Raw genomic sequence first — 26,063 nt, 5'->3', positions numbered from 1 at the left:
GCTGGTTAGAATAAATTGCCATAAGACATGAGGAAAAAAAGCAAAAATCTTTATCGAAGCTGAGTTTTGTTGGACTGTATAAGTCAGATCCATATCCTCATGTTAAATCCATCCTGAATGTTTCCACTGTCCGTTTTGATGCGCAAAATGTTTGCCTTTGACTTTCTTATTAATACAAAGAAGGAGCAGAGTGGAAGTTACCTAAGAGCATGCATAAAAGAGGGAAAAACTACGAAGATAAGGCTCTGTATCACAGCACTGCTACTTCCTTGGGTGCCAACTGAAATAGGTTCTCCTATGAGGGAACTACCAAAGTAGAGATGCCCAACACACATGTTATTTTAAGGTTTACTCCTCTCCATTTTTATAATGGGCTTCTTTTTCCCATTTCAGCCTAAAACATCTTAGGATCAGGACAAAGCATGGTATACAGAAATTTTTCAATATTCTAGATCATGGGAGTTACACTTTGTGAGGACTGAAACACGCAACTTGCATTCTTGTCCAAAGAAATCTGGGAAATAAATGCAGTTATGAAAGCAGTCCAGGGAGCACTTCCTTACATGCTGACGATCCACTGCACATGAACTGAACTTCCAAAAAGTCTACAAAAATCTGTACCAACCTCTCCGACAAACTGTCTCCCTTTACTTGGAATTAATGAAACTTGACAGTCATGGTTGATTAGTACAGGTGCTGACGATTTCCCAGGGTCTTCCCAGCTCCCGAATCACTCTGACATCAGGAAATCTTCTGCACCAAGAGGAATATTTGGTTCCCTGCAGCCAGGAGGCAGCCCAAAGACCACACAGATAACAGCACTTGGAAGCCCTATGCAGGCACATCTGCTAAGGCACCTCGCGCCGAGGGACCACGGCGTTCTCCACAGCCTGCTAGGGAGGCAAAGCACCTTGGAAATGAACACAAACGATGCACTGTGGTTATTTTAGCAGAAATAAGCCTTTGTACTTACAAATAAATGGGAGTTAACTGCTAGAAAAAACAGACGACTCGTTTGCAATTCTTTTAAAAATTAATTCCGCCCATTTATCATAATCAGCTCTCATTTGCATACAAGATGCTAAAATCCTCCTAGTTTGTTCTCTTTTATGAGAAAAAAAATCTATTTTCCCTTCAAGATCCAGCGTAGTTCAAATTACCAAAAACTCTAAAATAAAGTCCAAATGAGGATATGCAATTAGAACACATTATGTTACATTATTGACATGAAAATCCCACTTATAATACTTTCGAAAATAGCCATGCTCATCTTCTGAATAATGTAAATAAAAACACCAGCTATAGTAAACAATGTTGAGGGTTTCTTTTTTTTTTTTTTTTTTTTTTTTGTTTTTCTCCAGTACCGGGAACCGAACTCACGACCTTGCGCTTGCCAGGCAGGCGCTTTTGCCGCTGAGCTAAATCCCCAGCCCCTAATGTTGAGGGTTTCTATGTTGCATAAAGTCTGCTGGGTGTGTTAATGGCCTCATGAGAGGCGAACAAAATGTATGTAAATTGGCTAATAATCTATGGATCCAAGCCTTTCCTCAACCCCAGTCTGCACCCATGGAATCGGGGTAGGCACAGAAGGGGACCAAAGTGAGTCAGTTTCTCAATTTGATTTAATAGGGGTCTCCGTGATTTATTTTTTCATTGTTGTTGTGCTAGGAATCGAACTCAGGACCTCGCACTTGCCAGGCAGGCGCTTGTGCCACTGAGCTATATCCCAGGCTGGGTCTCTGTGATTTACAGGGTAGTTTTGAAAGTCATGGATTACGCTGTGACCGAGAGGACCTTGACTACTCAGACTTTCATCAAGGTTACACACAAAAAATAAAAGATAGCGGGGAATCAAATCTCATACTTCACATCTGTTCTCCTAAAACCATCATTACACTTGAAAGAGATCACTATAGAAATGCATTTTTCTTTTTTTTAAAAAAGTAACTAAGTATTTTGAATACTGGAAATGAAAAAGAATAACAATTGACTATTTTCAGTCAATCATTTGATGATTTTACTTGCTGGGTTGTAACTGGAAAGTCTAGAACTTAACCCTTCCTTCTAAGCCAGGGTCAGCAGATTGGGCAGCCTGCTCGTCTTTAAAGTTTTACTGAACTTTATGGTCATATTTTTTGTAGCTGTTGCACCCTCCAAGAGCAGAGTTAAATAACTGAGATGTACAGCTGGCAAAGCCTAAAATATTTCTATCTGGTCCTGGAAGAACAAGCTCCCCGAGCCATGTCTGGAGTCTCGGATGAACATACCTGGCCCAGTGACTCCGTTCCTACACTCACATGAGAGTGTGACTCAGGTCTACAGGGTACTGCAGAGACTCATCATACATGTTTTGGCTCGCAACCACATTAGCAGTGAAAGAGAAAGTCCTGTGGGAATGTGTTAACACTGGGAAACAAGCGTCTTTAAAAAAATTTCTCTACTCATTTATTGTGATGCTGTGACTGACTAAGCGCAAGGAGGCTTCGGTTACAGTAGAAACACAGCCCCAGGCCGGGCGTGGTGGCGCACACCTGCAATCCCAGCACGCGGCTGAGGCAGGAGGATCACACAGAACTACAGCCTGGGCTACACAGCGAGGCCCTATCTCAAAACACAAAACGAAAACAAAAACACAGCCCTTATCAGGTCAAATACTCTGGACATGTCATGTAGCTTCCCCAGAAGCCAACAAGCTACAATACAAAGTCCACAGAGACCGGAAGCCAAAAACCTTGCTGGGCTTGCAAGCAAGAGTCCTTCCCTTTCCGCTGCACAGGGTGGAGGGAGTCCCCTACCCTGTGAGTTTGCCTTTTCACAAGGAGAAAAGAGGGATATGAATATCGGTATATGAGGGAGGTTTTCCAAACACTAAAGGCAACAGACCCAGGGTCCTTCTCAGCACGGTCGTGTGCCGCCCTTCCAATTACATCGCGCCTGGCCCCTCCGCAGGTGCTGCTTTCAGTAGTCTACAGTGCATCAGCAGCACTTTCCCCTGGGGGTCGGGAGTGTGCATAACACACCTTCACTCTTCTTACCCCCTCGCCTCCCTCCATCCCTTGGCTCCCTTTCCAGCGCTCACATGAGTTGCAGAGTGAAGAGAAAGCATAGCCAGCCGCCTCTCACCGTGCACTCACTCACCTCAACCCGGTCAGCGCTTCCCTGCAGCTCGCCCAGACCTGACGCCTCCTTTTCAACCTCAGCCCGGCCTCCTGGCCTCTGTCAGTCACAGGGTCACCCTAGCCCTGCATTCACTCAGCCCCTTGCTCATCTCGAGATCCTCCCATTGCAGTTTCCAGAGCCCTGAGGGAGGCCAAGCTTCCTTCATCTCCACCTCCAGGTCCTGAGTCGAACCCGCGGCGCTGCAGGCTCTAACCCGAGCTCCACAGGCACATCCTGTCCCTCGGGAGCCTCCAAGGCTAGATTTCTCCTGGGGAGCTCCTTGCTACTTTCCTCACCTACTGAACCTTCAGCTGTTCCAGGATTCAGATCCCAGAGTCTAGACTAGAACCACCGCCTAACCCACTGCCCAGGGCTGTTGCTGGGCGACCCTGCACCACCATCACCTCCGTCCTCCACTGCTTATGTAATTTCCTCACTTGACATCTGTTTAGAACGCCGCCGCACAGTGCGAGAAGACAGAAGCGCACGCTGGCATACTTTCCTTTAACCCCACTTCATATCACTACCTACACACAAGCCCTTTGCATTTTTAACAGTTTGATTTAGAAGGTGAGTGAGGTGGTACACACGTGTAATCCCAGCCACTTGAGAGGCTGAGGCAGGAGGATTGTCAGGCTGGGGTACACAGTGAAACTGGCTCAAAAAAAATTTAAGTGAGGGGCTCTCAGTGGTAGCGCATTTGCCTAGCATGGGTGAAGCCCTGGGTTGGATTCCCAGCACCATCCCCACTTTTTTTTAATTCTATTTAGATTTTATTCAGATTGAATCTAACAGACAAGGTGTCATGGAAGTAGGGAGTGCGTCAGCCTCTTCTGGTTCCTCACCAGTTAACTCCTTCCACCCAGGCTCTTCCGGCCCACAGCTCAGAAGGACCTGCAGCGCCAAAGGGCATAAAGGCCGCAAGCCAATTTAAGAAGAACCCTGACACGCTGCTACAGGCACGGAAAGGAGAGGAGCAGGCGGCCTCTCACCTCTCACTGCATTTTCTCCTGTGCAAAAGCAGCAGAAAAGTGAGGCTGCGGGAAGGCGGGCATTCACTGCCCCCCACCCTGTCAGACCTGCCTAGAGAAGAAGCCACAGGACAGGCACAGTTCCTGATTGGGCCTCGGGCACAGGGGAGGCGGCAGAGCTCACAGGGCCCTCACACCTGTACTATTCAATTTCAAAAATAAAGTAGTGGCTCCAAAACACCCAGAAGACCTCCAGATTTTAATTAATCAGCATTTGCCGACAGTAAGAGTTGTGCGGATTACCTTCTACAACTGGACACACTCATAGTTATGCAAATTACATTTCATTTGGGATGTGAGTATGGGCTCATTTTATTGTTTTTGCTTTTGTTTTTGTTTTTGTTTGGTTTTTTCCAGTACCAGGAATCGAACTCACGACCTCATGCTTGCCAGGCAGGCGCTGTGCTGCTGAGCTAAATCCCCAGCCCCTGCGCTCATTTTAATACAGAGCATGGTCTCTATTATTAAGAGACGCTAGAGCCGTGGGACTGTGATACAGCAGGGAAAAAAGAAATCAAGGAGCCCTAAAACAGTTGCTTTTGTAGGCCAATGTACTTTATGAGCTATAGAAAAGCAGAGCTGCGGGCTGGGGATGTAGCTCAATGCACAGCGCCTGCCTGGCAAGTGCAAGGTCCTGAGTTCAAGTCCTGGTACCCAAAACAGGAAAGCACACTGCAATGTGGTGTATGGTTTTCTCAAGAGATTACAGTATAAAGGGTCATTCTGTGCCATCTTCTCTCACACGTGCACACACCCATGGGGCTGTACTGTGTGATGAAAGTCAATCACATTCTGCAGTGGGATACCCTAGCTGCTGTCCTGAGCTCAAAAGAACACTGCCAGGTCTGAACCTGGTTTTATGAATACTCAGGCAGATGCACTGACCATTTTAATCACAGAACAGACACTGGACTACAGTATCTTATGGTAAGGATTATTAAACACCTCAGAGTAACGTCCAACTCAAGCTGAAGGGGATTTTTTATGGCTTTGCTGCAGCAACTTTCCCAGGCTTCAACTGGCACAGAAAAGTAGCATAGAATTATAGTCCATTATAGAGCTAGCATCACATATATACGAACAATCAGGAAAACTTTTATTTATAACAGCAATAACTAGGGTACATAGTATATGATAAGGGAAGACTCTCTCTTTAAAGAAACAATAACATTACTGCTTTCACATCAAATGAATACACTGAGCTCATGACAGAGGTTGCTTCCAATAAGACACAGGATGTGACCTGGGTCCTTTAACCACAATAGTTTACAGGTACTGGGGTAAATATAAGTGTAAGCCAGCAGGATTGCGGCGTTGACAGCAGAAGTGAGAATCCCGACAACAGGACCACAGATGGGCAGCGATACACTTACTGGAATACTGGCTAGCGTGAGATCACTGGCCACTAACTTAGGTCTGGAATATGCAAGTGATTTAACTAAGTAAGTAACCATGTTGTGGTTTGTGTCCAGATGTCCCCCCAAAGCCTCATATAGTCATGGGGTGCAGGCATTTCATAGGTGGCTGAATCTAGAGTTCATGATTGATTCATAGTCCTATGCTGGGATTATGGGTGTGAATGCTACACCTGCCCTAGGGCAGGTAGCCTGCATACAATACAAGGCACAGAAAGAGGCTTGCCTCTCCACTCTCTCTCTTTTGCTTTATCTGTCTTCCATGGCCATGAACTGTTGCCCCTCTGCCACGCTGCCTTGGAGCCAGCTCACTGTGGACTGAAACCTCTACAAACTATAAGCTAAATAAACCTCTCCCCTTTAAGTGTCGGGTATTTTGTCTCAGCAACGAGAGAAAAGTAACTAAAAGGAATCAAGAACAAGGTAGAGGAAGTGAATGACCTGGGCCAAGAGACCTAGACAACTTCATGGCAGTGTGGGGTGTAAAGATTCAAGATTTCTCTGATGTCCTCACCAGGAAGAGAGGTATCACTGCTGGAGGCACAACACACATGCAAGATGGTTACCAAGTTCTCTGGAATACACCTACCCCTGCTTTGCATACCAGGAAGTCTACTGATTTTTAGAGTTAATATGAACTTAGACATGAATCACCAGGGCACCAATCAGCCTTACTTCACAGCTGCCACTGTCTCAAGCTGAGATGCAATTTCATAAGCCTCACTGAGGAATTATGCCATGAAAGGCAAGCTTGCAAGCTGGCCTAGGAACTTTACAGGCCACGTGAAAGTTGTCTGCTAACCACCACCACCTTTTGAAGAAGGGGCATTTGTGATGAAGAGTTACAACTCCGGACCAGTCCCAAAGCCTGAATGTACACAGAAAATACATCCATTAGGTGGACTAGAATTCAGCCTACTTCTCTGCAGCTGAATGAAGGCCCAATAATATGTTTAGTTTTTGATGCTCTGAACCAAATGACAACATAACAATAGCATGATTGTCAACATGTATGAAGTCAGGATCCGTCTGGCTCACAAAACCTGTGGGGCTCTTTCTCCCTCTCTGGTACCTGGATCAAAAGCCCTCTCAGTGGCCAGGACTTTGTATGTTCAGAACTTTAAGTAAAAATCCAACATGCAGAAATCCAAACACTTTCATGAAGTGATAAAAGATACCTGATCAAAGATGAGACCCATTGGCCACAGCCAAAGAGTTCAGATCCTCAGAGCCTGAAAGGGAACAAATGGGCAATTTTTAAAAAGGCTGTCTTATAGAAAGGTTTGAAAAGTAAACTGGGAAAATCAGCAGTTAGAAAATAAGGAGGATCTAGATGTTTCAAAACTATGCACATCCTGCTAAGCCTGTACCTAGTCACAGTGATGCAAGCTGACCAGAAGCATAGCACAGTGTCACTAATAATGAGATAAATTAACATAAATTCAAATTAAGTGATTTAAATAATAACCAAGAACCCATTTAAATCTAAAATTCCCCTTCTCAAGTCCACTAGCTTTTATGTATGTCAGCTTCAACCCTCCTTCTCCTCCCACTAATAATGATAGGAGCTGGATGAGGTTGTAGCTTTGAGAACCTTGGTTCTACTGTTCCTCAGTGTTCATGACTTGAAGGACCTGTCCCCATGGGTTTCCCACAGCCAACTTTCAGCCACAGTCTTCAGGATGGCTACAGAACTGTGATCTAGCATCTCTACCTTTCCTAAGGCCTTTTACAGGAAATATCTGTTCTTCCTCAGCCATCTCTATTGTCCTCCAAAGAAGCAAGCCACCCCCAAAAATGGTGTACACATTGTGGCTATTGTGCCCAGCAGAAAGACCTCCTCCAGATACCTCTGTGTATGACAGGACTCTATCAAGAAGCATTTCTCAATTCTTCTAGAAAATTCTAAAGCATATCCTGTTGTTTCATTTTCCTTGATATTTTTCTTTCTATCCGTACATGTCTTTGATATTATTCAACTTATCGGTAATTCACAACTGTCCCCCAGTTTCACCTTCTGTCTCCATGAAAGCTGACATGAATCTCAGGCTCTCCCAGATATGGTTCTGAATCCTGGTGCTTTGATGTAACACCTTGGTTACTCTGGTGTCAATGTCTTCCATCTCAACTTCTATACTCCTCTGCCTGATCCCTTTCTTGTTTTTCTCTTCCTCTCCTCCAGCAATTTTTATCTACACTCTTGCTTTTTGAAAAAGGGGGACCAATAATAAAGACCAAGAATCTTCCCTGTCTAGAGGGAAAACATATAGCATCCTATGCAGAATTTAATAATTTTTAAAAGTCAATACAATTATTTAAAATATTATTAAGCTCAGAATCTCATATATTAAGATGTTTAAGTGATGTTGATAAAAATAGAATTAATTCTGGAAACAGGAGTATTTATAGCTTTGGTCTCCTGAATACAAATATATAATATACTTGGCATTTCAGATTAAACATTTAGAAAATGTCTATTATAGTAGTGAATCAAACAATGCTAATGGACTGGGGATTTAGCTCAGCAGCACAGCGCCTGCCTGGCAAGCCTGAGGTCATGAGTTCTATTCCTGGTACCGGAAAACAAACAAAAAAACAAAAAAAAAAAAAATGCTAATGAACTAGCTTTACTGAGATAACACAAAATGGGTAATGATGAAATAAACTGCATCTTCAAAATGGGAGAGAACAAAAATAATTTTTAGTATTATTTATGATAGACACTTGGGGGTCTTATTTTAATGCAGACATTCAAGTAACTTTAAAATCTATGATGATGAGAATATTCAGTGTATATAAACACAAATATGTACTCAGCGCCTACTTCTGTTAAGTCTCATTTAGGTTAAAATGTACCTTCAAGTTCTGATAGTGTATACAGTAGGAATGTGTGCTTGTGGATAACTCAGAGGCCTTTCTGTCATGAACTCCTCTATCTGAGATGACTCCACAGGTGTCTCCAGACCCAGTGTCCAACATCAGGCCCCAAATCAGGAGTTACTACCTAGACACCATGTATTCTTAAGCCAGAATGTGTCTCCTTGGTATGGAATAACACCGTTATGCCTTTTTAATGTATTAATTCATCAACAACACATGATAAAAACACTCATTGTAGTGAACTGGTTTATGTACATGTATTCACGGTTAAGGCTCAATATAATCTTTACCTGTACACAAAGACAAACCAAGGTAAGTGACACCATACACAACCCAACCCAAAACTAATGTAGATAACTCACAAGAGCAAATTCCTTTATACTGGCATGGGCTAACTTACCTGTTTGAAAATAATACAGGATATCAGACCAACCTTTCACCTACTTCCTCTATCCTCCAGACTCTGGGAATGTATAACATATACATTACCAAGAAAATGTATATCAGAAATATTTTGAAGTACAGATTTTCACCAACTTGAAAGTTATCTTCCAGTACTTGAGAACCTAATACATCAGGTCGAGATCGTCAACCCTGCTTTATACTTAGTACTGTGTCAGGATGTATTTCCCAAGAATTAACTTGACCCTATTCCAGAACTTACTGCCCCTGAAAAATTGTGCCTGATGAGCATTTTGGCAAGAATGGCAGTGCACCGTGTCCTGCTGGCAGCGGACAAGTATTCAAGGAAGACCAAGGTGCAGGATATTGGAGGTACAGCACCCTGAGACAGATACAGGGCTCACTGCAGGCCAGTGAGGGAGATGGCTAGGGTCACACACAAAGAAGACAGCGTCAGCAGCCACAGCATCCTATGGTCACACATGGTGCCCCAACACATGAGGGCTATTGACAAACAAAGTAAGTGCAATGCATTTCAAGTGCTTTCAAAAAACCAAGCTCTAGACTAGAGCCAGGACGGGAATGACAGAAACAACTACCTCCTAGGAGGAGTCACTGTCAGCCTGGCTTATCTTTACAGCAGCAGGAGGTAGACGTGGTACCATCAAGTAGATGCAGGTAATCAAGCTAAGAAGGTGGGAGGAGCCAGCCCAAGCCAAGGTAAGACGTAAACAAAGGATGAAACAAGGATTTAAATCCAGGTGAGTTTACCACGATGTGCTTTCATCAGCTGCCACATGAGTCTGCTGAAAGCCAGAGTCTATGAATGTTCCAGAACATTCCTTTCACTTTACACACAAACTGCTTTGATAGGCAGCTTTTAAGAGAGGCACTGATTTATGGGGATAGAAGGCTTATACAAAACACTTCAAGGACATGTTTACCTATTAAAAGATATGCCCCTTCTCACAGGAAACCATGTCAGAGGGAAAAAAATAATGCTTTAAAAAACTGAGCTGATTTTTTTATAGACTCATTTCCACTACAGAAAGATATTATAAACCTGTATATACTATTACAAATAACATTAGCCATTTTTGTGGTTATTTAAAGTTATAATGCAAGCATTATCAATTCTTTAAGCACAGAGACATAATGGTATAACATCCGCTTACAGTCATTTAATCCCTTTTAAATTAAGTAAGAAGCTCTGACTTCCGCATTTATGAAGAGACAACATTATGATACCATAATGGTGGGTAGAGACCCATGTCACTAGAAATGCATCCACATCCCCAGAACGCATAGCACCAACGTGAACTCCATTGTAAATTCTGCACTCTAGGTGACCACCCTGTGTAGATACAGGTTCGTCATCTGTAACTAACACACCTTTGGGCAGGGAATGCTGACACGCGACAGGGAATGTTTATAGTGGGAAAGGCAGAAGGCAGCATAGGGGAGATCTCTCTACCTTCGGATCTATTTTTCTGTGAATATAAAACTGGTCTAAAAAGTAAAGTCTATAAAGTGAAAGACAAGGATCATTCTCAGGATCATTCTCTCCTCAGACAACGGGTAGATACGAAAACTCCTTCCATTCCTCATCTTTTCACTAACAATTGAGTCACTGATAAAAAAGAGAATCTGCTGTAGTCCAAATGTTCCACTGTAGTTCCCAGTAATCGCTAGAAAGATGAAGGGTACAGCAAAGAATTGCTCCTTGGTGTAAGATAGACATAATAAAATATTATTCCTTCCTTGGTCACCAAAACATATGCAGAACGGGAGTGAGTGAGAAAGGCATTACCTTTTAGAGACAGCCACTGACCCTTAAAATGCACCACACTTAGCACTTTGAGAGACATATGGCTCAGTATCTCCTTTTAGAGCCCCTCTTGACTTAATTTTTGGAAAAAAGATTAAGTCTCAGAAAACCTAAGGCTTTTTGTTTTATTTTCTCTGGTATTGGAGACTGACCCCCAAAGCCTTTCCTTTGAGCTACATTCTCAGCTCTTTTTCCACTTTTTATTTTAAGACAGGGTCTCTAAATTGCTAAGCTGCCCAGGTTGGGCCTAAATTTCCAATCATGCTGCCTCAGCCTCCCAGAGAACCAGAATTACAGACGTGGGGCACAGTGCCACGCCAGTTAAACCCAAGTTTTCATGATAGTTTCACATACTAGTTTTTTTGTCTGCTTGTTTGCTTGCTTTTGGGGACTTGGGGCTTTTGTTTTTTTGAGAAAATTTCTCACTATGTAGTGCAGGCTGGCCTCAAACTCACGGTCCTCCTGCCTCAGTTCTTTTACTAGTTCTGCAGCCTTGTTCTCAAATTCTCCAGCTGCTGGTAGGAGATTCTGGTGTGTTTCTGTGACTCAGTCCTTAGGCCTGCCTGACTCCAGCCCAGCACAGTCCAAGGTTGGGCACATAGGTTCCATTCCATTCCCACACAAGAGGCATTTCATTCCCAAAAATGCCCCTAACAGACAGCACCAGTTTTAAAAGGTCAAAGTTGCTACAACTAATAAAGATTAAGTTTCCGTTGACCGGAATGCCTCCACATCAAAAACAAGGACGTGCATTAAAACGTCCTAGGTCACACTGGCTGTGCCACAGTTTCCTTTTCTGCACAATGGAAGGACAATAATACCTGCTGTGCCCAGCTGTATTCTGAAGTGTCAGTCCTCGTGCAGCTTAGATCACTGCCTGCTTCTACCGAGTAAATACTAGGCAAGCCTGTTTTCAGTAGACTGAAAGAGTTTATTTGGCAATATTTTCAACAAAAGAGATTATAAAATGTTTTGGTTAATTTAAAAATAAATCTCTTCTTAGTTTCACTTGCCCTGTAATGATGGTCTTACGTTATCACCTTAGAATTCAAAGTATAACCATCTAGTCTTTTTGTTCAGTAGGATACCTTAGTCCATTCCTCCCACTATACCAAAATACTTTAGATGAAGTAACATACCACTAATTTATGTCCCTCTCTTCTGGGGGGTGGAAGTCCGAGATCAAAGATGAAAGGGGCTTGGGGTGCTCCAGCAACTTCTTCTCTAAGAACCCTCACCTCATTCACAGAAGTAGAAAGCTCACGTCTTCGTCACTTTCCAAGAGCCTCCCCTTTAGCACTGTCACACGGGGCATTAGGTTCCAACACATGAACTGGGGAGGGGCACACATCCAAACCACAGCGTAGGGGCCTTCTGCGTGATGTCTCCACAAAGAGCTCCTAGCACAGAGGCACTGACTAATGAAGAAGAAGTAAATGCCACACCCGACCGAGGTGCATTTCCACATGGTGGTTACCATGAAAGAGGATCTGAAGGGGCCCAAGTGAACAGATTTGAAGGGCGTCCAGACTACAGAGGTTTCGCTTCACTAATTTAAGCTTATGTTTTCAGCTATGAAAGACCACTCAGATGCAGATGTACCGCACATCCTAAAATTCCTAAAATTCCTCACTGGGTCCCAAGGAGGATTACTCCACAAAGGTCTGGAAGAAAGAGAAGCGGAGATGAGTCACGAGGTGAATGACCTAGGTCGCCTGAACCCATCCATCCTTCAGGACACTGTCACCCACACCCCAGCACGGGGTCCACGGCTATCACCAAGGAAATGGCCTTCTTCCGTCTTTATTAGCAGCGATCTACTTTATTTGGACACTGAGTGTGGCGACCTCAAAAATAATTTTCCACAGTGAATGGGGGGTTTTTCACACGTGCCACACCTTCTCCCACAAAGGGCTGAACCCAGGGAGCAGTACTTAGTCGTGAGTTGACTGACTATTGAGGTCACGAAAAAAGTTGTGTGGGTTTATTCTCCATCAGTCACACATTAGATGAACTAAGCTGAAATGCCTACGACGAGGCCAAGTCCCCTTTCCTACCTATTTATTGGAGAGCTAGGAAGTCCTCACTGGAGTGGGAAAAGCAGTACAAGGGGACCAAGGACAGCAAAGTCGAACAGAAAACTGGTGTGGGACAGCTGACACTCCTAAGAGATTTCCACACATCCTTTGAGAACTCATGATGAAGTCATATCAATATCTAAACACCTTTCATAATGAGTCACGTCTAAATGGTTATATAATTTGGGCCACCCCTTAGATATGTGTCAGAAAGTACGGACAGTTCACTGGGCTGGAAGAGAAGATGGCACTGAAAGAAAGAAATGTGGCAGGAGATGAAGAGGAAAAGATAGGTCAGGTTCGGACTGGAACTGGCCAGGGCCCTGCTTCAGGACATTCCACTGAGATGACCCGGGGCCAGGCAAGCGCTCTCGGGCTCCGGAGAGAACGCCCTGCGTGAACGCGCAACTCCAAACACTACGGCTTTCTCCACGCTGCCTGCGTGCTTGACCTGAGTCTCCATTAACACTTAACTACATGTTTCATCAAATAAACGTCAAATTATTTCCAAGATAAACATCGGTGGGTGTTAGTTGAAAGGAAGAAGAGGGAGGCTCAAGCTTCTCCTCTTTTCTTTGAAGTTTTATTTTGGCTAAATAAAAACTCAGATAGCCAGCTACACAGATCGGGCTGGTTGAAAACAGCGACTACTTTTGCTGGAGAAGAAGGCTAAGGTGATGAGAACCTAGTTATATCCTGAGAGATTTTTGAGAAAAAGTCCAATGGTGTCCTAAAAAAGGGGAGCAGCTAAAATAGAGAAAGAAACAGAAAAGCACTCAGACAATAGATTAGGTATTAAAAAATATTTTTCGTCTCACAACACATCAGAAGCAGGAGGAGTGGCAACTGTTCAGCTCCATCCAGAGAGAGAACGTGACCCAGGACAGGGAGAGGAACCCTACCCCACCACCCCTCCAAGTGAGCACCTCTGTGATGGAATAGCCTCTTCTCCCAAGCAGTCTCTTATGGGTTTGGTGACGCCGGGACCCATATCCAGGGCAACCACCTAGGAAGGGTGAGATCACCGGACCTCATTTGAAGACCCTTGTTTCCATAGCTACCACCACACTGTGACAAGTTCATCCAGAGTCAGGCCGTCTTCCTTCTTCAAAATGAAATGCACCCCAGAGTGCTTAGGTGAAGAATCAACTCTCAGGCTACGTCTTAATTCAGGACACATTCCACATGAGCCCAGAGATTCCTTTGGGGTTCCTCCCCGGCCAGGCTTCTCAGCTTTCCTCATGACACCTCCGTGAAGAATGCTTGGTTGTTTACTGCTCTGTGGGCTGGAGCAAGCTCTGAGGTACACAAAACACCCTCACTTTTGGAAGTTGCAGGGAATTACAGAGTAGCACATCAGCTTTTTTGATACACAGAATCGAGAAGCTGAGCAATTGATCACAGAGACCCAGGACACATGTGCAGAACACACATCACAAATCCTGCACCAATCAGACCAATCAGAAGGCACCATCTTCAATTCTTCATTTATATCTCGCACAAAACTAAGCAGGCCTTTGATAGGACATTTTAGACCTGACGTCAACCCAAGTGCACTTCTGATAGGACAACCACCCCAGATGCTTTGTTTGACAATGAAAGAAATGCAGTCTAGGAAAGGGAGATATAGAAAACGCCCATCATTAATCTCAGGGCCACTGTGAATCTGCTCCTAGGCCTGCTCTCACTCTCACAGCGTACTTCTCTTCCTACTTCAATAAATGTAAATCTTCACTACTTTTTTTTCCCATGTCTTGTCCAACTCTTTGTTCAGGACACTCTCAAACAGGAAAGAATCCCTAAAAAAAGTCCACAGGACCCCAAAATCTAGTATCAGAATGGTGGTTTGTGCACATCAAAATAACCTATTAAGAACATTTTAAAGATACAGATCCAAAGAAATTGTTATCCACCATATTTGAACCACCCAACTTTCAGACATCAGGGTCTTGATATAAATCTTTCATTCCTATTATTATTTCTGCATTTTTTTAAGCAATGACATGAAAAGCTTTTAAGACATGCTCTCAGAACATACTCAGCAGCCATTTAAATACAGCATTTAAAAAGCAGAGAATGATAAACGTTCATGCCCATTTATCAACCAACTTTGGAGGATTTGCCCAAGATGCCCACAAGTATAAAATAAACACAATTAGACATGTAAAAATAAATCACTTTTGGTTTTTTCCTCCTGGAGGTAGAGTTTCAAAGATTAATGCATTGTTCGCACTGAGCAATTACTCTGGTCCAAGAACTGTCTCATATTCTAGGAAAAGAAAAATCAGGTAGGCAGGACTCAAGATCCAAGGAATTCCTCTGAGAGGCTGAGAATCAACCATCCATTATAAGTGACAGCAAATGGCAATCCAAACGGACAGTGACGGCTGGACTGGAGCAGTGGTAAGAGACGGGTTCACCCCATATTTGTTGAGTTCAAAAGGAAAATGAACATGGTGAAGAGATCCCTGCACAAACTACGTTCAGTTCAGAAGTCAAGAGAGACCAGCACTTCAGAGCAAAAATGATATCCACATCTGTTAAGACATGTAGAAAAAGATAATTCCTATGAAAAATGAATGGAAAAGCAATCTGTTGTCAGTGTCAGCCCTGCAAGCACACGTAGCCCACAAAGAAACCCTGGAATTAACATTTCAAAGCGGGTTTGCTTCCTTCGTACAGAAAATCTTCCTTCACCCATGTTACATGCAATTCAGTCATTTCCATGAGCACCCATCCCGTCTCCCTAGAGATTACATGTTTCTCTAGAGCAAAGGACAAATACCATTCATTTCTTGGATTCAAGGAATAATTTCCCAATCTGAAAGTTCAGGGGGACTCTTGCGAGCTTGTCTTGGGATACTGAATATAGAAGATACAGCAATTCTGTTTCTCAAACCAAGTAGCCCATCTCACCAAGTGGAGGGCAGGGGGAGGGCCCCTGCCTGAGGACACTTTCCCAGGAGGTCAGAGAGGACACTGTCGAGACAAAAAGCATGTTCCTATGTGTATGAAGGACTGGCTGTCTTGTTCATGTTCTAATCCTGAAGTATTTGGGGTTGGATGGAAACTTAGATATCTTTCCTATCTAGTAATTAAGACTTCTGAACTAAATGCAATCAATCCTGAATTCTCCCATAGTCTCTAAGGTGATGTTTACATAAAACCCTTTAAACAAGAGCTGATTGAATTTGGGAAGTCTCACACAGCTCACAAGTGAAAAGAGGTCTAAGACAGTAGGAAAGGGAAAAACAGAAGTAATGATTGATCCAAGAAGTTACTTTAATGACTATCTGCAGGTTCACGCCTCTATCCCATGTAGCTACAGACCAGTACTTATATCACTGTAATTACTGGTTTACTAGTTTGCCTCCACCAACTTTAAGCCCCTTAAAGGACGATAATAGGTCCTGTGGTCTCCAGTTACATCAATAAATAAATATTAATTCTGCAATATTCTAATGTGGTTTGTATTTTCCCAGGTTGCTTTCAAGAGGGTACGAAAAGCTCATGTTAGTTGCTCTTTCGTATGCAGAAAAACAACTTTCCAATACTTACTTAGATAATTTGGGAGCTATCTGAAACTCTTTTTAAAAGCTTAGTATTAGAAATACCCTTACAAATGCCACTGGTCTTTCAACAGAGACTGAATTCCTCAGAAAAGCAATACTTGCAACTTTTAATTAATTTTTAAATGTATATTATGTATATATAATTTTTTTACTTCTGTCTTCAAATGCTTAAGTGTACATGATATTCATCCAACCCCACACTGTAACTAAAGAGCAGAAAGAGAATAATCACAGTCACAGAAAGAGGACATATACAGCTACAAGAGCAAAAGGCCCATTCAGAATGTCTCCTGGAGGTGGCGGACAGTGACATCTGAACATCCACAGCAGTCAAGCCTTGGGCTTCCTTACTGCAACTGGGGCAGTTTTCTGTTTTCACCCCCCCCCCCATTTTAAAGCCAAAATGGCATCACTACCATCATTAGTATGTTACACCAGGATTAAATGAAAAATTTAAATAAAAGAAAATATCATTGTCTTGAAAATAAACACCAAAAAGATATCAGTCACCAAGATAACCTTTGTATTGGATATCAATACTACATCATCCCAGCTGATTACACATCCAAGTACGCACTCTGTGACTTCAGCCAAGGCTTAAGCAACACGTGAAGTGTGGCATGTGAGAAGCCAGGGGCTTTAGGTTAGGGACTCTGAACAGTGTTTAGCATAAGAAATGAAATCTAAAAAAAAAAAAAAAAAAAAAAAACACCTGTCTATTCTATTACTGCTGCTCTATTTTCAGTCTGCTGTCCAATTTCAATTAAACTGACTTGACGCCGTGGGTTGGACAGTCAGGGCTGGGCGCTCCTTTGCCCTGTGGCTGGCTCCTCAGATCTATCTAATATGCCCGAGGCAGGTTGGCAGAGGGACTCTGGGTAGGAGGCGATGGAACATTTTCTTCCAAAGGAGGTAGCGTGGGGTAGTTCATGAACTGGATGCATTTAAAATGAGACGGTTGTAAGACAAAGTGTTGACTTAATGGTTAAAGCAGCAATGTTGATGGTATAAATTATGTAGCTAGTATGAGACTGTCTTGGTCTCCCACCTCACCTCATACTGCGGGCGCTAAAGATGCTACAGTCAGCTCCACTAATTACTGTTCTAATATATACAAGACCCTGTTAAAATACAAATTTTGCAAATAAAGTATCAAAATCTAAAAATGTTTTAGAATGAGGAAATTCTATTGCGGGAGTTGACATACTTATTGGAGTATTATTTCTTAATTAAATTGTTATTTCTGGACTACAAGTTACTTTAAAAATGGAGGACGTATTTTCCTGAAGCTACATTCTTTACTTAATAAGCACTCCATCAATAAGAATCTGCTTAACAAAACTAGACACTGACCTGATAAAAGATCTCAGGATGAAAATATTCACCTCGAATGAACAGTCTTACTTAAAATTAAGACCAGTGACACTTAGGAAAAGAGTGAGTCAAATGTTGCCCTAACTATGCTTCTTCCTCTCCAAAAATGAAAAATAAAAAGCCAGTGATGTTTCCTAAAGGGTCATTACAACCTGGTTCCTGGACGTGAAGCAAAACCAAAGGGATCATTTAGAATTCAGTCACATAGGTGTAACACGAGATCACAGAGCCATGAGACGTGTACCTCTGGCTGATTACTGGACCACAGTGGAAGAAACTGACCACAGTTCAGTGGTAGAAACTGACACCCACAGGGACTGAAGTAAGGTCTTGACCTCTAGGAACTCAGAGAGTGAAGGTGTATGGTCCAAGCACAGAATCCAGGCTCGATTAATCAATCACTACGTTGGTAAGTTTATAATCAACTCGTGAAATCACATGCTCATCTAGGTGCCCTACATGGCCAACCTCACAAAAGCTGCTGTTAAAATGCATTGGTTAAGTTGCTCGATAACGATTGATCCAAAACAGACCAATGACATTCAATGACTTGCAACAACAAACAAGGAATGGCAACTATAGTCTGTCCCAGATTTCACTCATTGTGCTGTCTTTCTGAAAAGTTCCCACATGTAATATTATTTGTTTCCCACACATAACACACAGTTCTATTCCTCATTTGAGACTCTACCTTGGGAGAAAGCTCAGATGCAGGAGCCATCAGCACTAATTGCTTGTAATGTCTCAGGGCGTTAGGACAATTACTACCGAGGTTAGTGCCTGGAAACAGAATAATTACACTAATTGGAGTTCATCAGCTATTCATCTTCATAGTAAGCACACTGATGAGGTGAAATTTAGTGTCCCTCTATGGAAGTCATCTCAGCTGCCAAAGGCGACTCTCAGAAGAAATGTGTGCCCCACCCGAATACAACGTGCAGAGAATAAATAGGAGCTTTTGGAAGGTGCCCGGAATTGTTACAGGGCACTGTTAGGGATCAAAAACACTGACACATCCCTGCCTCCTGAACGCTTTAACTAGGGGGGTGGACATTAAATAATCACATCAGTTTTTGTGAGTTCAGGGACAGAAAGGCCCAGTTTTATGAGATGTAGGGGCTTTTTTTCTTTTTAAGTGGCCAAAGAAGAAACCAAAGATGAATATTCATGACCTTATAGAACAGTGATGGGTTTTGAATTTTAAAACAGAGAGCTAGGACAGGAAGTCTTTGGTGGAGGAGTGCCATACTGGGATTTAAAAGGAGACCACTAAGAAGCTAGTGCCCCAGGAGAAGGTGGCACACCCCAGCAGGCTCAGGGTATAAAAGGAAACATGCAAAGGTGAGTGATAATGAAGCTTGGGATCCCAGGTGGGGCTCTGAGGACATGACACAAACACCCTCTTTCTGGCCCGAATGGAAGAAGGCAGAAGCAAGATGGCGTCCACAGATGGCCACTGACAAGAGCATAAGAACAGACACTGCATATAAGAGTAAAAATTTTAAACATTTAAAACAACTCACACCACTTGTTTTATGCAGAAGATAATATTCCAGTAAAATTTCTTACGAAAGATATTTTTAAAAGAGCCTCCACTCTCAATTATGTTAGGGTCAGTGGCTTCTTTATCTGGTGTGGTAAAATTAAATCATCATATTCCATGTCACTGTGGATGAGTGGGGTCACCCTTCTGTCACTATAGTTAACAGGACGTGACACAATGTGAAAATTCAAAACAGGAAAGCAACGACTGAATTACTCAAGAGGGCAGCCCCCAGAACTGCAGACTGCTTTTTAAAGAAGAACCCCTTGTGCCTGCCTGGCAAGCACAACGTCCTGAGTTTGATTCCTGGTACCAAAAAAAAAAAAAAAAAGAACTCTTTGCAAGTGTTAGGAGTGGACACATCCACTCCTACACCTGTCAAGAATCTCCCTCCAAAGAACCCCGTTAAGTATCACTACTTGTTTTGTGGCCTGGAAAGGCCCTAAAATTCACTAACCTTGACTTCTGTCACCATCATAGACTTCACAAGATTCCTACACTGGCTTTCCCCAGTGGACTATAAATCCACCTAAATGTCAGCCACTTTCCCACACCTGCATCTTAAAGGCCCTGTCTTCAAATGTCTTCAGCTCCAAGTCTTTCTCCAGTAAAACCTGCCCCTTGTTACAATCCAGTCTGGGGAATGCATACCAATGAGCATCGGCTCTAGCGTAGGATTTCAAACTGGCCGGTGCAGCTGGTCAGCTCTCTGTGTGAAAGAGGAAGGACCCCCAGCCTCGCTACTGTTGTTAAAGACTTTAAAAGGAGCTTCGCCTAAGTTAGAAAGGAACTCCCAGAACAGTGCCGTTCTAATTCACACAACTGAGCACGGCCGCACCTTTCCATCACATGCACCAAACGGTTCTCTCTCTTCGGTCTCTCAGGACTGTTCTTCAAGCAGAAGGAAATCAACATAATATCGGGTCAGAAGGAAAAAGGTTTCACCCTGTCCATGCCCATGGGTAGGCAGAGGATGCCTAGAGCCCCGGGGTGAGGATCCGGAGGTGTCCTCCGTGTAGCCCTCTTGCTCCTGAGTCCAGCATAGGGAATAAGACCTGCCCACACCCTGTGGTATTCTTGGGACAGGGGAGTCACAGAAACCTGACTCTGAATCCCACACCAGAGGTGTGGTGACTCTTTGAGAATTAACTTCTCTGCAACCCCGTGTCAGATGGGAACCCTTGTGCTTGCCTCACCTGGGGTCAAAGGGGTCAACCTGGCTCTCACCCCCACCCCACCCTCTTCTTCCTGGGGAAGACAGCTCTGCTACCCTGCCCTGCAAGCCCTCTTCCCTAAAGGGAAACAGGATTCCCAGAGGCGCAAACATGCCCCCTCACATTCATGTCAAACCCTAACCCTCAGCACCCCAGACTATGACTGGAGACAGGGCCTTTCATGGGGTAGTTAAGTTAGAATTGAGATGAGTAGAGTGGCCCTAATCCGACCTGACTGGGCTCCCTTGAGAAGAGAAGAGCCTGGGACACACACAGAGACACCAGGGGCATGCGAGGTGAAGCTCACAGGAGGGTCCAGAGGGAAGGTGGCCACCTGCCAGCCAAGGAGAGGCCTGGGAGGAGCCAGCCCTGCCGCCAGCACGAGCGCTGACCACGAGTGATGGAGCAGTACTTTCTATTCCGTACTTACCAGCAATCCTGCCCACACGTGGGGAATCCAGAAGCTCCTAGGAGTGGAAAGGAATGGCTTTCCCCTCTCCCCATCCGGGAACACTGCTGCAAAATTACCCTGTTCAAACTTGCCTCTAGCATAGCCATTTCCTCCTTTTAGAGGGCTGCTACCGACATGGATATTTAACACGACATGCTACTGCTCACAGGTGCCTCTGCCCTTCTCAAGACTAGAACTGTGCAGATAGGGAGGCACTAGTCCAACGCAGTCCCCAAATCAGATTCACGGAAATGCACGCCAGGCAAGGAAACCTCACCCAAACCCCTGTGCACATCCGTATCCTAAAACATTTGTCCTCTGTGTTGGATAGCTCCTCTACCAGACAAATTATGCAAACAGCTGCTAACATGTCAGGGCTTGCTGGTTTGCCGCATGTGTGCTGCTAATATTAACAACTGTCTTAATGCTCTATGGGTTTTGCTTTGGCTTTTTTTAAAAAACGATGTATCTCCCCATTCCCTTTCCAAAAGGAACCACACGCAGCTCAAAATTGGCTTTGGTTTATTTCACCTGCCTTAGACACAGTGGTTAATTTTTTCTTTTCATATTGCATCACTGTAAACTTCTCCGTCCTTTTCCGGAAATTCCTGGCATGCTCACTACAGAAATGATACAGGACCCTCCTTTGGTGGCATGTCTCACCAAGGGGCATCAGTACAGAAGTGAGACCTGCCAAGACACAGCTCCCGGACTAGAAAGCACAAATTAAAGGGGTGGCATGAGTGCATGTGTCCTAATCTGCCAGCTGACCCCTGGACCCACCCACCATGTCCTTCTCCCCGGAGCAGGGGAGCATCTGTTCGTTCAGACAGGCTATGGTCAAAGAATGTGTTGCTCCTGGCAGCATTAAAATTTAAAGCACAAGAAGTGACTTTTTTTTTAAGCAACAGGTAATTAACATGGTTTTGGAGTGACCGGGGGAGATGCGAAAGCTGTTGACTTTTACATTCATTTCTTTGTTAAATTATTTTTTTGTTATCCTCTCTCCGTTCGGAGTTACAGTCAGTCAATACGTCTTAGGGAAATTAATAGAACTCCGTTCCCATTAAAAGCATCCCATTTAAAACTGAAACGCTTACCTTTGTGGGATCATTCGCTACCCTTCTGGGTACAGTTACAGTTACCTCTCTCTCCATTTCGGTCAGCTGAGGTCTCCTACAATGCCCCCACCCCACCCGCTCAGGACTTCAGCACAGATGAAATCAAAGCTAAGCTGTCCCACGGCAGAAACAAAACCAGTTAGAACAGAAAGGCAAAGGAGCAAGACATATACGTTTGTTACCAGTGAAGGCGTAATCAAACCTCCTTGGGGCTTCTCATCAGTCAACCATTGCACTGAAGAAGGAAAAATGGTGAACATACACTTGTGAGTCAAAAAAGAAACACATACCTGGGAAAATATTATCAATCTCACCCTAACAACCCCCTGGCAAAGACCGGGACAAACACTTGTAACTACGTGCATGAAAACCAAACACTGAAAACTCTCAAAACGGGTTTCTGAAGTCCACCTGGGTGAGCCCTGCGAAGTCAGAACTTGAGATCTCTAACGAAAGATCACTGGGGCTCCTGTGGAAACTCCACACCACAGTACCCTGCCTGTCACTAGGGTGAAGTTCACCCTATTCACCTGAGGCTGGGTGCTATGAAAAGCCACAGGGGACATTGTCAACACCAGCTGTTCGCTGAGAGTCCTTCCTTTTTCTGTAGAAAAATGACTCATTCAGAGAAGATTCCAGAACACCTGATTTGATCATACTAATGTGTTTCATAAACACTCAAGTGATCGTCTCGCTTCATTCCACTTTGCCCATGAATTGCACCATAAAGGAGGGAGCATCAGCTCAGACTTGCCCACCTGTCAATCACTGATTTCTCTTTATCTTCCTTTTCTCTAAGTATCTCTAATGAAACTAAGGCAAACACAGACACTGTTTCCCCACTGAAACAACGAAGAATATCTATAAAGGTTAAAAAATGGCAAATATTCCCAGGAACCCCTGCAGCCTCTGAAGCAAGCCCAGATAAGCAGCATAGCAAAACAACTCCAGGAGAACTCTCTTCCCTGTATCCTTAACAACTAGAAAAGCCGGGCACAATGACAGCTGCCTAGAACCCTGGTGCTTTGGGAGGCTGAGGCAGCAGGATCACAAATTTGAGTCCAGCCTGGGCAGCTCAGCAAGTCTGGGTTCAATCCTCAGTACCACGAAAGAAAGAAAGACAGAAGGAGGAACCTTTGCACCCTTAGGCAATGACTACTGTTGATTTCCTTTTAGCTACACTATTTCTCTTACTACACATTGTTACTATTTAACTTGGCTCTTGTGTTAGTCTGTGTGTTTCAATGGACTGTCGACAGAAAAATGATATAAATCTCCTCAAAATCATTTTGCCAAGCAATCCAGAAGACTTGCCGCTAACAAAGTTGCACCAGGAGAAACTTCTCTTGTGCATCTGTCTTTTCATTGAACAAAAGTGAAAAACAAAAAAAGAAGTCTTATTTTGTGCTTATCTTAGGAAATATCCTTTTCAGAGTCTTCGCAGAAAAGATTAAAAGCTGTATGATTAAAAACTGTGAAGCCGTTTCTCTGGAAAAGTATAAATTCCTGAAAGCTCCGCTTACTGAAACTAAATGGACCGTTTTAAAGGCAACATTGAAAGCATCTCATTCAAAACTCAATGCACTACAGTCTGTGTACCAGTGCACGGAGAAGGCTTATCTTGCTAATATGTTTCCATCACTCCAATATTAAGCTCTATAAACTTGTAGCAACTTAAGTACTTAAGTTCCATATTTTAAGGACTACTTCAAAAGCTTATTCCCCTTTTAAGTCTCTAAACCAGACCAAACAGTGTGGTAATTCTAGAAAGGAAACAAATTAAAAAAGATTAAACCTCCTGCTTCTGTAGTTCCCAAGCCAAAAAGCCAGATAACACTAGCACTTACCATCCACACATCACCTGTCCCAACCACGCACACTGGACCTGCAGGAGGTTCCTGTGGGTTTCCAGCACAGGACGCCAGCCGGTCCACTCCGCCCACTACCCCCCATCAGTCTAGAAGCAACCAGTTTCCTCTCAGATGTACGCCTCCCATCCACAGCCCCCACTGGTGAATATTGAAGTCTAGTTTTCTGAAGTCCTTTTAATGCACGTAAATATTCTTTGCGGTAAGAAGGAAACCACCTACACTTAAGGTAAGAAGCAAGGATGGGTAAACGGAGCGGGGCAGAGGACTTGTGGGTGAAGTAGTAGCAGGCAGCAACTGGAAAGGTCCCTGAGGGGACGTGTGCAGTGTTTAATAGACCGAGAAGCTGGGAGTGGTGGCCCAGGCCTGTATTCCCCGCACCCTGGAAGGCTGAGGCAGGAAGATGTCAAGTTCCAGCCTCCTCTGGGCAACTTAATAGATTTAGGGTAACCCTGCCTCCAAATAAAAAGCAACAGTATGTATCACAAGTATATACTAATAAAAACTTTTAAACAGAAAAGTAAAAAGGGTGCTGATGTAGCTCCCTGGGTTCAATCCCCAGTACAGTAAGTAAATAAGTAAATAATTTCATGGTCTCTCTAGGAGGAAGACAGTCAGACAGGTGTAAGATTGAGACTAGATTTTCAAAAAACAATGGTAGCAGGGTAAGAGCATAGCAGAGTTTTATCTTTGTTAAGTTTCAGGCAGTGAATCCCAGTTTGACTCAATTAGCTGGTCTGTGCCTCTGTCCCTCTGCCCACCCCGCCACTGCAGGGACAGAGGCGCGAATGAGGCTTCCTTAACCAGCTCATGGGACCCTGTGCAAGCCACAGACTTCTCTAAGATCCTTTCCCATTTCTGAGCCGGTGTTTTAGTCCTCAGCTTCTAAACCTTTGGTTCCAATGCATTTCTGAGCCGGTGTTTTAGTCCTCAGCTTCTAAACCTTTGGTTCCAATGACACGAAAATATACAAAGTTCCGAGATTAAGATAGCATGGTTAAAAGCAGCCAGTGACTCTCTGTAAATGAATCCTGCACAGATGCAGAAAGAAAATGGGTTGGAAAAAATTAGGACCTGGCTTATTTCTAACCAGGCAACCTTAATTATGTGGCTGAAACAGGTATACTGGTATCTGAATTGAGTCACATTCCAAAAGTGGAAATGCACACAAGGAATTTGAGCTTTTCTCTTCAAAGCATAAGGAGGTAAGAAAAAGGGCAACCATGCCGGTTGTGGTGGCGCACGTCTGTAATCCCAGCACTTGGGAGGCTGAGGCAGGAGGATCACTGTGAGTTCGAGACCAGCCTAGGCTACAAAGTAAGCTCAAGGCCAGCCTGGACTGCATGGGAGACCCTATCTCAAAAAAGACAAAAAAAAAGAAAAAGAAAAACAGAAAAAGGGCAACCACAGCCACATTCACTGCAGTTAACAACCATCATCATCATAGAAAAAAATCTGAATTAAAGCTATTGGTCCATGTTTACTTTGACAGAAAGCATCTCTAATCCCTATGTATATAATGCATTTACTGCTTGATCCTTCCCATGATAAATCATTTTTCATTAACGATTCTAGCACCACTGTCTCTAAATGAATGAAATTGTCAGTGCCTTAAAACATTGCTTATTTTATCATCCAGAGTCCTTATTACATACAAATAAAATAGTCAAGACTTAGGGGATGTGCAGTGTAGCATGTATGAATGGAGCAGGGCTGAAAGCCATCAGACGTGATCCAATTCCTACAATTTCTATTAGCTTTAGGAACTCAGGAATATTACTTCCTATTCATTCACAGGTAAAATGCATCATACAACTTGTTTGTGGGGATTAAAATTCATCATCAATAAATGGTCATCATGTAATAAATGGTCAACAAACATCCATTCTCATCTCTTAATTTCCCCAAATTAAAAATATCTTTGACCAAAGTGGCTCTTATAGAGTACAACCTCTATGTCTAAAGCCTCTTTCCTTACAGTAAACATGACAGATGAAGCAAATATAATCTCTCCTGCATCCACAGGACTCAAAAATCTCCCTAAAGAAACTATTAAAAAATAACTTAGCTAAAGTGAGAATGGGGGCTGGGGATTTAGCTCAGTGGCAAAAGCGCCTGCCTGGCAAG

General features: G+C 43.5%; 1 protein-coding gene across 1 annotated transcript in view; it reads right to left on the bottom strand.

Annotated features, from left to right (window-relative positions):
- Positions 1 to 22,272, bottom strand: part of Basp1 (brain abundant, membrane attached signal protein 1) — a 43,467-nt gene extending 21,195 nt beyond the window's left edge. Inside the window, exon 1 of the mRNA XM_013514993.1 lies at positions 22,251 to 22,272. The gene's annotated coding sequence lies outside the window, so the exon portion shown is untranslated. The remainder of the gene's footprint in view (positions 1 to 22,250) is intronic.
- Positions 22,273 to 26,063: the final 3,791 nt, after the last annotated feature.

The sequence above is a fragment of the Chinchilla lanigera genome, unplaced genomic scaffold (assembly GCF_000276665.1).
Source record: "Chinchilla lanigera isolate Chin_1 unplaced genomic scaffold, ChiLan1.0 scaffold00025, whole genome shotgun sequence".
Taxonomy (NCBI): Eukaryota; Metazoa; Chordata; class Mammalia; order Rodentia; family Chinchillidae; genus Chinchilla; species Chinchilla lanigera.
Note: the sequence above shows the minus strand (reverse complement) of the source record. Positions and strands in the feature narration are given on the sequence as shown.